This window comes from Lissotriton helveticus, chromosome 3_1, assembly GCF_964261635.1.
Source record: "Lissotriton helveticus chromosome 3_1, aLisHel1.1, whole genome shotgun sequence".
Classification (NCBI taxonomy): domain Eukaryota; kingdom Metazoa; phylum Chordata; class Amphibia; order Caudata; family Salamandridae; genus Lissotriton; species Lissotriton helveticus.
Window position 1 is genome coordinate 424,666,852 of NC_136061.1, and position 18,904 is coordinate 424,685,755.

Sequence of the window (18,904 nt, forward strand, 5' to 3'; positions counted from 1 at the left end):
GCAATGTAGGTAGCGGTGATCCTGATGTATTGGAGGAATTTTCTTTGCTGGACATTGCTATACTTATAGAGAAAAATCGAGTTATGGAGGCTTATCTAATACCCCCAGTTGCCTCAGACATGGCCTTTACCCCGTCTTCGCACCATTCTTTCAGCCATACTTCATTTACCAGTTTTATACTGCAGTACGCCTTCCTCAAGTGTTTCTTTTTATGCTCACTGGAATCCCTGAAATCTGGCGTCCCTACATGCACAGGGACACAAGCCCCGATAGGGTTTTTGAATGTGGACGTCAATGGGAAATGGTGGGGGGAGGGCACATTCTGAGATCCTGCATTCTTTGGAACAGATTCTTCCCACAATATTGGCTTTGTTTTATAAATCTATCACTAACTCTGATCATGTGTTGGATGTGTTGTCCCCCATTTTAAGGGGGGTGCAGCAGAACCTCAACTCTGTTGGTTTACGTCCAGGGAAGGAAGAAAGAGTTATTGAAATATGATCTCAGGCTTCCCAGACTAACATAGTGGAAATAAATGGGGTGGTAGAAAAGGGACTTCAGGTGGGAAACTATGTGGGTCCAGGGGCCACCCCGATTAGACAATCCAAAGATATCCTCGAGGCCACTAATGCTCCCTGTTCCTCCTTCCAAAACCAGGTACCCAGGGAACAACGTATGCCACCCAAGGGGAGAATGCAAATGCATCTGTACTCAAGAATTTCCCACCCATTTTCTCAAATTTTAAAAAGCGGTCACCCTCACTCCCCATAGTTTTACAAAGTGATCCTCCTTGTGCTACACTGTCAAGGGTTAAACAACAAGATGATGATTCTCCCATGAAGGGTCCCTCTCCCTTGAGTTGTAATGGGATTAAATCCCGGAAGGAGAAAAAGAAAAGGATCCAGCGCATTGTGAAGCACAAGCCTAAAAAGACTAAGATTTTCAAGTGCTCCTGAAGTGTTCCCAGCCTCAACAAATAATGAGTTAATGAAGGATGGATCTCTTTTTGGTCAGAAAACTGAGTCCCTGGAAGTAATAATCTGCCATGGACACGAGGGAAACAAATTATAATAACTGTGGTGGGTTGGGCACTAGAACAAGGAAGAATGTGGCGAAGATTGGCTTTTTAGAATCAGTGAGTACAGAAGTGAAAGTTAAGGGAGCCTCCCTAGCAGCAGGGTGACTCTTTGACAGATCTTCCACAAACCTCTCTTGTGCGGATTCTCTCACAGTACGGATTGATCAAAATCATAGGGGATTCTTAATGGGGAGGCTGCCCCTTTGCTCTCACAAGCTCAAATCTTTAAATCGGGGGCTGGGCAAAAGCAAAGTAAGAAGTTAGATGAAGGACCAGGGTTAGGATACATATCTAATACCCTGAACTTTGTTTCCCTGTCTGACAGGGACCTGGTCCCATTGAATAGAAGCTCTATCCTGAGGCTATTAGATATTGAAGATTTGAGTCTGGTAACAAGTAGAGACATTAATCGGGTGTTCCTGAATCTTCGAAGCATACTTCCGAGTAACATTTAGTTCCAGGATTATTGTAATGCTAACCCTGGCTGATGTTGACTACTTTTGAAAAAAGGAGATTGATGTATTCCCGTTTGAGGAGATCCTAGATGTTTTGATAGATAACCGGAGGTTGGACATGCAGGGCCTGCTAGGGTAGTACCTAAATGCAGGGGGCTGTAAACCTGAAGGATATTATAATCTCTATAGGTAGTATCACAGGGAGAAGAGTGATAAATATTTCAGGATATGAGGACCAGGGGGTCAGGAAAGTCAGAATTGGAGATGAGTTGGCCCCCTGGAGTTGGGTAGCAGGTGCACTGAATGGCTTCCCTATGCTGCAGGGGTAGCCCCCGCTCAAAATTCTCTCCTGGAATATGGCAGGTTTAGAAAAGCCTAATTACAAGTTACATTTTTTAATGCAATTTCACCACATGATAACTTGCTTGCAGGAAGCCTGGATTTGTTCTGATTTTAAATATGAGAAATATTATAAACTGGAGTCCCAAGGTTTTTGTCCATCCCTCAAATGTCTGCATATACGTAAAGCTGACTTTGGGTAAAGTTATTAGAGGACTGTAATCATCCTTTCTTCTGAGAAATGTTTACATTCCCCCTGAGAGGTCCTCTCACTCTCTAGTTTAGTCTATGTTCTCTTTTGTGTACAATATTAGTACCTTTGGAGAAAGCACATTGATAATTGTGGTGTACGATTTCAACTGTAAAATCTCTAATTGTTACACTTTGACCTTTGGTCATTCGGAGCTGGATGCTGTATGGAATATCCCAAAGGCAATTTTGCCCGGTTATATTAAATCAGACAGGCGAGATTTACGTTTTCCGGATGGTCCAAGACCCAATGACCTTGTTACTTTAAATGGGAGGTTTACAGAGGATTCCCCAGCCTCCTTTACTTTTCATTCCTCTGTTTTAGGGTACTGATGATCAACTTTTGGTGGTCATCGATTTAGAACTCAAGGTGCTTGAGCTCTGTAATACTAGAAATTATAAGATTGTCTATAATAAAACAAATGGACGTACCTTTTGACTAAATAAAAATTTGAATTAACTTGGTAGGACTTGTTCAAAAAGCAGGCTCTGCCCACACAAGAAAGTCCCATTGCCTGATTTGAGAAGCAGTTGATTTTATTTAGATCATGTGGAGTAAGAAACGAGTCACCAGTGTAAAACCCTTGGTGGTTATCTCTTGGGAGGTAAAAAAGCAAAATCTAGAGATACACTTTCTAGTACGGGAACAATTTAAGCATTCATCTCTACTGATGCAAAGGGAAATCAATCGATTGAAGCTGGTGAGAACGAGACTGAAGGCGTCTGAACATATAAGAGTGGAGGATCAGAAGTGGATAAAGCTGAGAGAGGTTGCACTTTCTGGCAACTCGCGTAAACACTGGGCTGTAATAGCTGAATACTGGGATTGTAGAGTTAAGGCTGAAGCTATCTTAATATCCGATCCGGAATGGATTCCATACATTTCACAGTTATATGCAACAAATTCTAGTAACAGGTTTCAGTTGGAGTCGATTCATGAGCATCCCTTACTGAATGTATATGTCCTCCTCCTGTGAGGAGATAGAAAGTGTTTCAAGGGTATAAGGTATTTTGGGTGATGGGTCCGGGTGATCTGCCAATATCGCTTTTTAAACAAGATATTTCTGAATGGGTCCTTCTTCTCCAGCATGTGTTCTAATACTGTTACTACATAGAACTATACCGCCCTCTTGGAAAGGAAGCATAGTGGTGCCTTTATGTAAAAAGGGTCCTGCCAGCTTTAGGCTGATTGCATTACTGGATGTGATTAGGAAACTGTTCGCCAAGAGTATTCTATTGCACCTTTAGGACTGGGCATTTGGAAATAATCTTGTCCCTGCAGAGCAGGCTGGTATCCATAAGCATTGTGATACTTTATACAACATCACAGTCCTACAAAACTTTGGTTGAAAAGTATGCAGTAGGTAATGTTATGGCCTTATATGCTGCTTTTAAAGATTTCCCCACAGTGTTCCATAGGTTTGATCGTGGATGCTGTAGAGGAAATTGGTTGCATCAGGGATCCCACCACCACAGCTTAGGCTAGTTATTGCTTTGCACTCTTCTACTTGGATATAGGTCCTGATGGGAGGGAACCAGGGCTTGTCAAGCAAAGTGGAAACCCATAATGGGTTGAACCAAGGGTGCTTATTAGCGCAGCTCCTCTTCTCCCTTTATATCAACAACTTGCCTAGTAGAGTGAGACAGTATAAGGGGGGCTCACCAAATTAAGGAACAATGAAACTTGGATGTCTACTCTAGGCTGATGACACCATTTTGCTAGATTTGACCCCAATCAGTTTACAGAGGCCCCTTTCTGTGTTAGGAAACTATGCTGACAAACCTTCCCTAAAAATAAACATTTCCAAGAGTAAAGTCATGGTTTTCAGTTCTAAGGGATGTGGGGTTAGACAAGCTAGAAATGGTGAAATTGTGCCCGTTTAGAGGTAGATTTTTTTTCCAGTAACTGCTGTAATAGCGATCTCATTAGTCAGTGCAGAAGTAAGGCAATATCCCAAGCTTCCGCAATCAGTAGACTATATAAACGTTGTGGGCAAAGACATTTTGCCCACGTTTTGGCACTTTATAAAATTTAAATTCCACCTTCTTTGAGTTATGCCTGTGAATCTATGGATGAGCGGTACTGGGCCTTTTCAGAGAAGGTGGAAGGGCGCCTTTGGTGCAAAGATGTAACTTGAACTGTGCAGCTGCTCCATTGGCACTCTGGCTTGAATTTGGGCTTCTTTCCACCTATGTGTTCGCGTGGCAGCAAGGTTAAGGTGGGGTAATTGCTTATTGAAAAGTGATTCGGCTCTATACAGGCTGCATTAAAACGTTAAAAAAAAATTCTGTTTGAAGGAGAAATGCGCTGTTTTTAGAAATTTCACAAAAGCATTAGATTTATTTGGAATTGGGCAAAACAAAGCAAGCTCCCTCCCAAAGCTGATTTTGAGAAACCTGATTAAAAGAACAATTTATGAAGTTAGCCGTAAAAGATATCTTACTCCGTGTTATCTGCACATTAGGAATGATATAATAGTGAAAAGTAGCACATATAAAAAAACACAACTGTATGTCCTATGGATTATTTCCCATGGTGTGAGTAGAACCCTTTTGCTCATAAGGCTGAACCTGCTCCCTTTACGAATTATAACAGGAGCATTGGAGGGTTTGTCTAGGGAAGAGAGGCTTTGTGACTTTTACAGGACGCATGTTCAAGATCTAAACCATGTGTTATTTGTTTGACCTCTACTTCATTCATTATGATGTTGACCGTTAAGGCCAGTGTTCCTAAAGTACAATATTTCCTCAGCAGCTGAGGCATGGAACTGTCTTTTGGCCCCATCCTCGGAAATAGTGTGCTCAAAACTTTTTATCTTTTTAAACAATTCTTAACATTTTGTTAGGCAGTATTATATTCTTATAGTATTGTGTTTGCACTTACTAAATATGGTCCTCCAGGGTAATAAGATTTATACCGTTTGACTGCATTTACTGTGCCTAAAGTTAATTGCACTGATTTATACTGAAGTACTGTATTCCAATTGCACTGTTGTCCCTGCTACATTCTTTATGTTGGTCAGGTTCTGCATCTACCCACAATCCAATAGCGCATTTTGCACCTTATTTGTCCAGGGTCCTTTTAGATATGTGGAGGATGTTTGTACACTGATTTTATTGCCAATTGTTTCACTTTGTATATAATTATTTATGAGATTGGCCAGGTTCTGTATTTTCCACAATCTAATAGCACATTGCCACTTTATTAGTCCAAAATAATTTTATATTTACAGAGTGTGTTTGCATATGGATTGTTTCTTATGTGTTTTTCCTTCTATATAAAAATTTATGTGATTTGCACACTGTCCGTTTTTTATATGCATTTACTTTTGTATATTATTAATTGTGAGATTTGGTCTTGTAGACCTTTGTGTCTTTTTTTATGTGGACCTCTTTGAGTTCCAAATCATAATAAAATATAAACTGGCATTGAAGCCAACCAATGGTAAGTAGAGGTGATCTCCAAACCCACTGTTAGAACACAATATGTCTCGAAGAGACTAAGGGTTCCATTAGGATGTCGGGCGGTGGCACCACCGTGGTGGTGGCGGGGCGGAAAAACAGCTTTTTCCACCCGCGAGCAGCGAAACTCACGTCTGCCACATTAGGATAGGCAAACATAGGTCATTTCCCGTCCGCCGCGGAGCAACGCGCACCGCCATCAAAGTGCGCCTGTCACCGCGGCGGCGGGAGCTAATCGAGACTCTTCGCTGTGCCGAATGACGTCCGCCCCGCTCGACAAATTAGGATGGCCCAAACAAGCTGATGCACTGCAGCGGATACGCCGCCCAGCCTGAGCAAGCGGAAACTCGACAGCGGAGCAAGATAGCCGATACCCGGTCCTGACCGCCATGTATCCAGCCCTCCATATGCATCCGGTGATGTTCCTCCTACAACACTATCGTCAGATGGGCCGCTGCGGATGCCACCGCAGGTACGCACATACACATATGCAACACACAACACACAGGCCGACACAGGGTCCAATCACCACACAGACACCCTGCTGGGGGACACAACACATCCACACGGGCAACCACACATCACCCACCTCACAACAAGGCACCCCTCAGCATCCTGGACACATAGCGACCGCCAACCAGCAGCAACGTCCTGGTCCTGGTCACATCACCGCCGCGGTCAACACATGCACACTATGCAGAAGGCAGGGCCACTCCAAGGCATGGGCAGGGCACAAACACCACAGGGACACACAGCCCCCAAACACACAGCAACACACCCCACCAACCCACAGGCCAGGTGCCCATCCCGTGCACCCCCCGTGCACCCCCATGCACACCAACAAGCACTGCAACAACAAGCACAATACACACCCTGCACCACACAACACACAACCAGGGAGACAGCCACTGCAGGAGTGGCTGACAAGGAACACACAACACCAGTGCCACTCACAATCCTTGCCAGCACACACACACACACACAAACACACACCCTGGGTGTAGCCACAAACACAACACACACACAGGGATGCCTCAACCAATGCCTGCACAAGAACAACACACAAACAATACATGAACACATACTGAACTCCAACACAAACACACATACCCTGTCATCCAAACTGGGGAAAATCAATGGGAGCACAGACACAACAGGAGTACACAACATCACTCAGGAACTAAACACACACACCATAACACTTGTGAAGGGGGTGGTGCTAGTGTTGGTGTCACTCCGCCGGGGACAGGAGGTAGGTACCGCCATTCATGCAACGGAGCATGCCCACCGCCATGTACACCTGTCCATATGTCAATGGCTTCCGCACTTGTGAAGGGGGTGGTGCTGGTGTCACTCTGCCGGGGACAGGTGGTAGGTACCGCCATTCATGCGGCGGAGCATGCCCACCGCCATGTACACCTGTACATATGCCAATGGCTTCCGGACTTGTGAAGGGGTTGGTGCTGGTGTCACTCTGCCGGGGACAGGCGTTTGGTTCCGCTATTTTCATAACCATTAATGTCTATGTCAATCCTGAACACTGTATCAGTACACAGAAGCAACATGGTGAAGGGCACATCATTGTACACTCAATGCCATACTTCCATGTCATCCACAGGTGTACGCACGTTATGTGTGACACACTTTGGTCTGTGCTCCCTGCCATGTTACTTATGTGGTACACATCCATTTGTTGTGGGTCAGTGATGACCTTGACAAGGCTTGTGTCACTGCATTGTATCGTATCAGACTGGTGCATTGACAACAACTCATGTACACAACTGAACGTTTTCCTGATACTGTGATCATTGTGTTGATGGATGTGTGCAGAGTTTACATGATGCATTGAGGTGTGACAGGTACAGCAGATGGGTATGCTACAGACATGGTAATTTCCAAAACATTGGCGGATGTTGCTGCACCTTGCCTGCACATGTGAATTGTGTTCTCCAGTATGTGAGCATTCTCATTCTCCGATGTGTTTGTGGCACTTGTGTATTGACAGTGGAGAGGTGTGCCCTCTATGTGTATCAAAAGGCCAACCATGTCACCTGGTGTGCCATGCATCTCTCAGGCACTCGATTTTTTTCCATGACATCATTGATGGTATGTGCTGTGGCCATCTCATGATGGTTGTCTCTGACATTTTCAATTTTACTTCTCTACTAGGAGGAGGCCAAATCTCCTACGTCACCTGACAGTGCTGGAGGACATGGAGAATGAGGTAATAATAAGGAAATTCCGCCTGGATAGACCAACACTGAAGATCCTGTGTGATCTATTGGAGCCCCACCTGCAGCCTCGCCGTCACTATCCAACGGCATTCACACCCACATACAAGGTGATGGCTGCACTCCACTTTTTTGCGACAGGTTCCTTCCAGGAGACGGTGGCTAATGCTGGAGGGATGTCACAGCCCATGTTCAGCATGGTGCTGACGGATGTTCTTGCAGCCATGATGCTCTATCGGAATCGCTACATCCATTTCCCTAGGGGAGGAGAATTGGCTGCCGTGAAGGGTGACTTCTATCCCCTTGGGCGCATCCCACATGTTGTTGGTGCCATCGATTGCACTCATGTGGGTCTGGTGGCACCACAGGTGACGGAGCACATATATAGGAACCGCAAACATTATCGTTCCATCAATGTGCAGGTGGTGTGTCTTGCGGACATAACTATTTCTCATGTGTGTGCAAAGTATCCTGGCTCGGCACATGATTCGTACATCATGAGGAACAGCATGGTGCCCCGGATGATTGAAAATCTGCATCCCAAGCGTGCTTGGATTGTGGGTTAGTATGCCTACTGATATGGTGTGCTTTGTGTTACCTGCTGCACTCTGGCTGTGCAACATTGCAATGGGTGTTTGTCATTCACAGGTGACTCTGCATATCCCAGTCGGCCATGGCTGTTGAGCCCCCTCAGAAATCCCAGGACCCCGGCTGACATCCGCTACAATGACACCCATGGCAGGACCCGACGGGTAATCAAACAGACTTTGGCCTGCTGAAGTCAAGGTTTTTCTGCCTTGACAGGACTGGAGGTGCACTGGCATACTCACCTGGGAAGGTGTGCAAGATCGTTGTAGCATTCTGTATGCTGCACAACCTGGCCATCCACAAGAGGGTCCCCCTGCTCCTGGACGATGGTGAGGAACCAAGGCCACCACCTGCTCATGGACCTGAGTCCAGTGATGAGGACAGTGGAGAGGATGAAGGAGTAGACCTGTGCCAGCAGCTCATCGACTGCTACTTCACTTGAAGGTGGGTGACGAGGTACATTGTGTGGTTGCTGTTGTTGTGAAGGGCTATGCGCGGATGTAACAGGCAGGCACACGTTCTGTCACCTGTGTATGGTAAAAGTGACATTGACGTTCCATATGTGAACGTATGCTGGACCCTATTTGTTCACACCTCCAGCCCATTGTCTAGTATGCCTGTAGTGTCTTGTGTATGTTTTGTGTAGTGTTCTGCTTGTGATGCCACAATGAGACCAGTGACTGTTGTTCTGTTGTGTCTCCCCAGGTGCTACAGACGAATCCTGCACTACATACTGTAGATCATTTGGACACATCATGGACATTGTCAACATTGTAAATATTGCAATAAAAACAATACAGCACAAAAACTGGTGCATCAGGTATTTTATTTTGACAGTGGACATGTGATTTGTGCGGGAATATTTACATGACAGTGGGGAATGAGCAGTGAGTTGACAGTCCTGTTCAATGAAATGCAAGAGTAGAGTCCACATGGATGTGGTGACCCAGTCCAACAGACAGGTGCCATTGCCAAGGAAATGTGGGTAAAGACAGTCCAAACAGTCAATGCCGTAGGGAAGAGGGTTGTCATCATGGCTGGCTCCGTGACTGGTGTGTGGCAGGTGCTTTGCCTCCGGAGACTCCCAGGCTCTTCTTTGGACGCCCCCTAGATCTTTTTGGCGGTGGGGGTCCTGCTGAATGGCCAGCGGTGTGAGGGGACTCGTCCCTCTCTGTTGGCGCAGGGGAGGATGGTGCACTGTCATCCTGCGGCACATCAGGAGGGGACGGAGGTGGTGGTTGGGACACAGGCCTGTCCCTCTGCAACGCCACTTGCTGGCCCATGAGGTCCACCATCTGTCCAAGGCGGTTGTCAATGGACCTCATCAGCAGGATGAGCTCCCTTTAACCTTCATCCGACCAGCTACTTTGTCCCTGGACCTCTTGGTATGCCTCCACTACTCTGGTGAAGTGGTCGAGGGATGGTGTCTACTCCTCCTGAGGTCTGGTGGTGACCCAGGCCCTCCCACCTGCTCTGCTGCCACGGACCTCTTGCCTCGCCACTGTAGTTCCACGCACTCTCTCCCTGCCCTCCACAGTTGTTGCTGTGGGCTGGTCATCCCCTGGGACAGGGAGGGTGCTGCAGGTGATACTGGTGGTACTAGTGGTAGTGGCAGTGGTAACGGTGGTGGCTGCGGTAGAGGCATAGGCCGTGACAGCAGGGGTCTGCTGTGCTGTTGTTGCAGCAGACGTGGTGGTGGGGAGGATGGGGGCCTGGGACCTCTAGGTCTGTGGCACACCAGATGGGCCGGGCTAGAGCTCATCGTCCAAACTGTCCTGGGTCTCCGCATCTGAGAGTCCATGTGCCGGGGGTGGAAACTGGCTCTGCTGGTCGTTGGTGTGGTCCTCAGCAGTGAGTTCTTCATCACTTGTGGAGTAGATGGGGAATGGTCAGTGTTGGGCACTGTGCAAGTATTGTCTCAGCTGCGTGTAGTGGACTGTCTGTACACTACACAAATATGAAGTCAGCAGTAGTACAATTCCTGACAACACTGTGTGTAATTTCATAGTGCAGAGGAACATCATTTACTCATACATGTTGGATGTCAATGCATTGCATGCAATTGTTGGTGCATTTCGGAATGCAGGTCTCCCACACACACATCAGGAAGAGTTGAGATAGCTACCTACCTGCTAAGTGAGGGTGAAGAGTGCAATGGCTGACACATGTTCCTGGGTGAGGGAGGCCTCCATGCTACTGGGGGCATGCTGGGAGTAGTGATACAGGCCTCCCTCCCCCAAACACCCTCCGAGTGAAGATGGCTACCTACCTGTAAGTTTGTTTGTTGAACAGTGCAATGGATGACACTTGCTCCAAGGTGGGGGAAGCCTGTATCCTGCTCAGCTGTGGGCAGGGGGCATGGTGGGAGTGGTAGTGCAGGCCTCCCTCCAACAGACAGACATCACAAGCAAGATAGCTACCTACCTGTTAGGTGGGGGTGAAGAGTGCAATGGCTGACACATGCTCCTGGGTGGGGGAGGCCTCCATGCTGCTGGAGTATGGGCCAGGGGGCATGCTGGGAGTAGTGATACAGGCCTCCCTCCCCCAAACACCCTCCAAGTGAAGATGGCTACCTACCTGTAAGTTTGTTTGTTGAACAGTGCAAAGGCTGACACTTGTTCCTGGGTGGGGGGGGGCTGTTTCCTGCTCAGCTGTGGGCCAGGGGACATGGTGGGAGTGGTAGTGCAGGCCTCCCTCCAACAGACAGACATCACAAGCAAGATAGCTACCTACCTGTTAGGTGGGGGTGAAGAGTGCAATGGCTGACACAAGCTCCTGGGTGGGGGAGGCCTCCATGCTGCTGGAGTGTAGGCCAGGGGGCATGCTGGGAGTAGTGATACAGGCCTCCCTCCCCCAAACACCCTCTAAGTGAAGATGGCTAACTACCAGTAAGTTTGTTTGTTGAACAGTGCAATGGCTGACACTTGCTCGTGGGTGGGGAGGCCTGTATCCTGCTGAGCTGTGGGCCAGGGAGCATGGTGGGAGTGGTAGTGCAGGCCTCCCTCCAACAGACAGACATCACAAGCAAGATAGCTACCTACCTGTTAGGTGGGGGGGAAGAGTGCAATGGCTGACACATGCTCCTGGGTGCGGGAGGCCGCCATGCTGCTGGAGTGTGGGCCAGGGGACATGCTGGGAGTAGTGATACAGGGCCTCCCGCCCCCAAACAGTACTCCATTACAAGATGGCTACCTACCTGTAAGTCTGTTTGTTGAACTGTGCAATGGCTGACACTTGCTCCTGGGTGGGGGAGGCCTGTATCCTGCTCAGCTGTGGGCCAGGGGGCATGGTGGGAGTGGTAGTGCAGGCCTCCCACCCTCCCCCATACAGACCTCCTGAGCAAGATGGCTAGCTACCTGTTGGGTGAGGGTGGACAGTGTAATGGTGTTTAGGTATTGCAAGGAAGTACTTCTCAGTGAGTTGTTTGGCTTTTGTTTGTACTTACCAGCCTGCGCTCCCCCGGCTACTCCTGTGAGACTCTCAGGCAGCAGTATGGCAAGCACCTTCTCCTCCCATTGTGTGAATGTTTTCTGTGGGACGGGAGGGCCACTGCCAGTCACGTTCGCCAGCGTCCAGTTCTTACTCCTCCTCTCCTTGACAACCTTCTTGAGATCATGCCACCGCTTCATGATCTCCTTCCTGGATCTTGGGGTGGTCCCTACTGCATTCACCCTTTGGACTATCCTTTCCCACATTTGGCTAATGGTGTCTGTTGGACCAGGCTACCAAACAGTTGTGGCTCTACTCTCACAATCTCATTGACCATGACTGTCAACTCACTCTCGGTGAATTTGGGCATTTTTTGTGTTGTCATTGTGTGTGGTGGTTGAGGTGTTTGTGGGTGCAGGGGTGTGGGTGCAGGGGTATGGTGTTGAGGTGTGAGATGTGTTGTGTGCTGGGGATTATTTGTGCTGGTGTAAAGGTGGTGGTGATGGTGGTGGTGGTGGATGTGTGTGTGTGCTGTGCTCTTTTGCCTCTCCTGTTAGTTGTGGGGTATAGCCTTCTAATCTGGAGTGTTGCAAAGGATTGTGGTTAGTGAAGGGGGTGGCTTTATACTCAGCTGTGTGGGTGTGTCCAAGTGGATTTTGGGTGTTAGATGTGTTGGGGAGTTGTCCTGGGTATTTTTTTTATTTTTTCTTTATTTGTTATATTTGTATGTGTGTTATGTATTTGGGGGATATGGCTGATTTTATTTGTGCACTGTTTGGCATCACTGCGGTGTTTTGGCATCGTCCGCCATGTTTTTCATGTACCGTCCGCTGCGGTGTCTATGCTGCAGCTCTTCCGCTATTTTTCCCATTCACTCCTGTGTGCGACCGCGGCGGTCGGTACCAGCGGTTCCGACCGCGACACCCTCGGGGTTATCTTAATTTCCCGTGCGGTGTGTCCGCTGTCCTTGCGGCGGGTTGTTGCTTTTCCGCAGCTTTTCAGACCGCCGCGATTGATTTTTGGCCATCACCGCCTGCGTCGGACGGCTTTGCTTGGCCCGCTAACGCCGCGGTCGGTCTTTAGTGGTGGTTGATCCTAATGTGGCCGCCGGTGTATTCGCGGTGCAGGCGGGCGGTTGGTTTCCGCCTCCATGGCGGTCGGGGTGGTTTTCCGCACGCTATCCTAATGACCCCCTAAGCGAGGATTAAAAATCATCATGCCTTCATCTATACATACAGATCTACTTGGTCTAGGGCATGCTTTATCATCACACTATAGGGGAAAAATAAGTGAACCAATTTGTGACCTAGTCAAGGCTTTGCCTGTGGGAGTCCCGGCATTTCCCCACACTTATTAGTGGGATGATAAATAGCACATTACTCTGAGTAATTATGCACACACACCTTGGAGCGGTACCCTGAGAGATAAGGGATACGTGGTCAAAATAAAGGCCTCCTTGAACATACAAAGCACAAAAGTGCAGTGCTGGGTATAGACGACTGTACTGGTTGATGACGCTGGGACATGGGTCATACTGTCAGTGGGCATTGACGGGTGTGGTGTTACTTCCTTTGACTCCGCTGTGCTTTCGAGACATCTGGCCTTTTCCCTCCCTGGTGACCTGTGACTATAAAGTCACATCTCGCTGGCCCACTACCCCTGCATACACTGGAGCAGGACAGGGGGATGCTCCTTCTTCTACCTTGCAGCTAGGACCTGGAACGGCCTCCTCCTTCACCTCAGGACTTCCCCCACTCTACAGGAATTCTGAAGGACATTGGAGACCTGGCTATTCGACTGAGACTCTGGACCCTGCCAACGCCTGAATACTCCCAGGGGCGATAAGTTGCACTCTGCAAATATATTGATTGATTGATGGAGGCATGAGGAGACTAGCTCAGCCTTGATTGCTAGATGGGGACCTGGGGGATCAGCTTATAACAATAATATGCAAAATAAATGCAAACTGTGCTACCGAGAAGTATTGGTTTATGTCTGGTATTGTGAGCTTACACAGGCTTCGAGCCCGCCCACTGCTTACATTTGGTTGGCTTTATCATCACTCTAATTTGCTTACTTTTATTTGTTAGCTTGTGTGGACATTCCATCATCTTCCCGTGTTTTTTCTCTGCTGGAGCATAGCCCAATTACTTGTGTCCTTCCACTGCTTACCTTTCAAGTACAACTTTTTCTTTTTGTTTATCCTTGTCATGCTGGTTCTCCCTTGTGACCTCCGTGCTCCTTCCAAAACTCTGCCTGCTCTCCATGCCCCTTTCTCCCCCTTGTCCTCCATACTGCTTCCTCTGCTCTCTGTGTTCATTTAAAAAGCAAGAATGTCATCTTGTAGACATTTTCATGGATGGTGCAATGCTTATACACTGATGCGGATGGCCCGCCTGAGGCCTTTTTTTTTCTTTTAGTCATTGCAAAGAAATTGTTGGCTTGTCGCAATGTCCACTACAAAGTAGTCTCTGATTCTTGTTCTTGGGCTTGTTTTCCACAAAGACCTATGCCAATGGGATTCTTTACTGTGCCCTACGCAAACCTGCGGAGAATGGTCGCCTGAGCCCACTAGGTACAAGCTGAGCACCTCAATACAGTTCCCGACTTTTTTTCATAGCACAGCCCCTTCCATCGCTATCTGCTTCTGCTCTCACAGGGGCTGGGTGGTGCCTGCAGCGCCAGATCAGGAGAACCACGAGCTTCAATAAGCTCCATGCATGTCAATCAATTTACGCCCTCACTCCATGAGAGCAGGCCTCTGTGGTGCCCAACAATTGCCTGTCTTGCACAGGCACGCTACATGTCGGCCGCAAGGCAGCAGAGTATGCTGAGCGAATGGTGTCAGGAGATTCTGGCCAGAGGTTCAAAATGGGTCCACCTTGTCTCCTTCTGGCCGTTTCACCATTTCAGCCTTTAAGTTTTTAAAAGATATTTGCTGTTGTATTGTATAAGTCTTATTGCAGAACAACATTAACAAGTAATATATTGAACACTTGCAATTAAAAGTATTACAACCCAAAAAATCTTATAATTCAGCTATTGCTTTGGGTGGGACAGAGAAGAAATGAGGATTTATTGTGGGCACTTAAAAACAATAGCTAACAGCAGTAAATAATGATAAAATACCTAAAGCCTAATTCTAATGGGTTAATGCATGCCAGTATAATACATAAATAGAATATATTAATGCTGATAAAAGGATAAATAATATAATTCATTAATCCAAATACAAGTCAGAGAGCTAGCAACTTCTTCAATGAATGATTGTAGCAGATTATGCGTTTGTATGTACCAGAGACCAGAGAGCTTTTATCTCCACAACAAGACATAGGATATTCATATGCTCTATCTAATCAGTGATTATAACACACAGCCTACCACAATGTTTAAAAAGGCAATTGACTGGAGCCTTTCCAATTTTTTGCAATATGCTGAAAGGCAAACACTAACAAAAGATCAATTATTTTAAGAAACCTCTTTCTAATTATCTGAGAGACTCCCTAAAAAATATCTACAAAGTTAAAGGGGGCACTAGTATGAAAAATAGAATTAATTTGATTCCAAACTTTCTTTCAGAAGTTTTGACCAAAATGACATAAGAATGGGAAATGTTTTAAATCAGCTGCTTGCAGTGCAAGACTAGCAAGCTGAGGGAGATATTAGAAGTATATGGTATTTTTAGAAATGGGGGTCTCTAGTTGACAATGGTTTGCACCATTGTCCAAGTAGGGTCCCTTCTTCCTAGTCAGAGTAAGGGGGATACACTTCTAAAGTACCCCTTGGTAGCTTGGCACGACTAGACAGGCTTTTCTCAGAGGCAGTGTATAAAGCATTTGTGCACACATACAGTAACACAGTGAAAACACTACAAATGGACACCACACCAGTTTAAAAAATAGGTAATCTTTACCCAAATGGAGGTGTTCTTTCCGAAGATCAGTACTTCCGTGTTGTCAGGGTTGAGTTTGAGGCAGTTGGCTATGTTAGTCATGGCGTTGGGGAAATTGGTTTTGGCGTTTGAGAAGTCCTCTGTAAGTAAGAGAAAAAAAACTCAGTAAACAATAATTTCTAGTGAAATGCACTCAGAGTAAGAATTAGACTTGTGAAAACGTATCACTGTATAATGTTGAAGAACAGAATCTGCTCCGTCTCACGGATTGTGACTCAACCTCTTAACTAACTGTTTGGATTTGAAAGCAACCGTCACATATTGTGTCCCAAAACGTTTGTTTACACGCATGGAACACCTCAATCATCTGTTCCAGTTTGACCAGTTGTCTTTTTCCAACAAGCAAAACAAAGCAGCAGCCCTTATCAAGGAAGGTAGCAAGTGAACAGCAGAACACCCCATGCATTTTGCATGCCATCTAAGTGGGCACTGGAGTGTCAGAAAGGGACAAAGAAGCCAAATGGAGGAGTAGGTGAAAAGGGAAAGAAGTATACAGCACAATGACCGAGCTGCAGAACTGGAGAACCAGGTTAGTGTCTCGGTGCCGGCACAATGTCTTCTGATCCTGGCAAATCACTTACAGTAGAAATAGTTAAATTCATGTGAACTTTTGTAATGTAACTGGCGCTCAAGTAACGTGTTTCACTGCCTTTGTGTCCAATCATGATCGTGACTATGTAATACAAGAACAAAATTAGCAGCAGGGAGTGGTGTAGGCGAGAAATAGTACCTTAATCACGTCGGGAGCAGTGGATGGGGACAGAATTAACTTGAATTATTCTGTGCTTGGCCCCTGCTCCACAGAAGCGACAAGAAATTACATCACATCTGCAGTGGCTAATTAAGGAGATTATAAAGAAGACTGATGGGAAGCCAACAAATGGTAAGCAGTGAGTGGACTCCAAGCCCTTTTCAGTGTCTCACAAGTGAGTCCCATGCACTGACGCATGCATTTGAAGGCTCAACCCTAAAAAGCAATCACAGACATGGTGGTCCTTGTGATGGCTGTGATTCCTAGTGGATTGCATATTGCGACCTACCTCATTATTGTTCATGAGGTAGGTCGATTTGCAACCTACTAGGAATTGCTATTTGAGAGAAAAAAATGAATACATTTGGAATACTAATTTCCAAATTGTGATTCAGAGATAATCACAATTAGAAAATTGATATTCCTAATTTCTGTACATCTGGCCCTTAGTTCTGGAGCTAAGAACCCTTGGATGCATTTACTAATTTACAGTTAAGGAGGATGAAGTTCTGAATTAATTTATTTAGTATTCCTAGTCATCCACAGGGGATCCCATCTTTTTTAGTGTGATAAATAATGGGGAGTACCACCCGGGATCGACTACCAAGAGCCAAATGCCACTACCATCCAAAACCAAAAGCCATTGCCTCTTATTTTCATCCTTTTAGACCATCCATATTTTTTGATGCCTGATCTATGAGGAACATACAATTTTATATGCATCGAGGAGGGAGATGAGTGGAAGACAACCTTTAACATTCACTATGGACTTTTTCGAATATCCTGCTGTGCCGTTCAGATTGTTCAATGGCCCTGGTATTTTCCAACAATTTATCATTAATGTCTTCAGAGTTATTCTGGATTATTACATCGTTATTTATTTAGATGACATTCTTGTCTTCTACGACACTCTGGAGCTTCATCTGAAACACATTTGAGAAGTATTATCATGGCTGCTCAACATCAATTATTTACTAAAAGCGCAGAAATGTGAATTTGAAGTCATTAGCATCACCTTCTTGTGATTTTGTATCAAGGAATCACGTGGATCTAACAGCAGTACTTGAATGGCCAAAAAGCAACCAAGGTGAAAGATAAATAAAGATTCATAAGCTTTGCTAAGTTCTATAAACATTTAACTACGAACTTTTCTTTTGAAGAAAGGAAGGAGAGAATGATAATAAAGAAAAAAGGAAGAGAAAAAAAGAAAAGTGGGAGGAAAAGATATGAGAGAAAGAAGGAAAGAAAGAAAATGAGAATGTGATAAAGGAATGACAAAATAAAGGAGTATAAGGGAGAAAAAATGGAGCATGGTGGAAGGAATAGAGGAAAGAGGGAAGGAGGGAAGAAGGAAAGAAGGAAACAGGGAAGGACGGAGAACAAGTAAGGATGGAAGGTGAGGAAGGAAAAATGCAAAGGAAGAAATGATGCAGGGATACAAATGAAGGTAACAAAGAAAAGAAGGATGGGGAAAACATGAAAAAATAGACAAATGAATCAAAGAGAAGGATTGAAAGAAAGAGGAAAACAGATGGAAAGGAAAGAAAAAATGAAGCAGAGAAAGAGAAAGAAAGACTGAAAAAATGAAGAAACAATTGTGAGACAGAAAGAATTAAAAGGAAGGGGAGAATGACAGAAAGAAAGCAAACAATGAACATAAAAGGGAAGAAAAAAGTGAGAAAGCAAGAAAAGAACAGAGAATAGAAGGTATGGAAGAGCAAAAGAAAGAAACTAATATGGAAATGAGAAGCAACAAAGACAGAGGCACAAAGTTGAGTGATAAAAGAGGATAGAGAAGAAAGGAAAGAATGAAAGAAAAGGAAATAAATAAACAGCAAGAAGGGGAGAAAGAAACAAGAAAAACAAATGAGAGGGAAAGAGAGAAATGAGAAAAGAAAAAGGGGGAGAGAAAGAAAGCAATAAAGGGAGAAAAAAGGAGTGAATGAAAGCAGAGAGAAAGAAAGAACAAATTCAAAAAGGAAGCAAAAAGATAAAAATAGTCAGTCAGCCAGTCAGTCAAAAATACTTTATTCGGTTAATTTAAAACCATAAAAGCATACTATACAATTCATAAAATTAAGTTATAAAACCATGAATCACAATAAAAAGTTTCAGACATTGGATGCATATTAAACAGATAATTAATTATTTTTTGGATATTTTCTTAAAAACCACTGGTCCAATTAAAGACATGATTAGATTTAATTAATTCAAACTAGATCATGAGAATCAGTTGCCTTTCCCTTGATTTTCCTCCTCAATCTAACTGCTGCAGTAAGAAAGCTAGCTATACTAAAGGTCTCCCACACATTAGATAGCAGCTTCAAATAGAGAAGTGCTGGCTTGACTTGCAAGAAATCTTTATCTTTT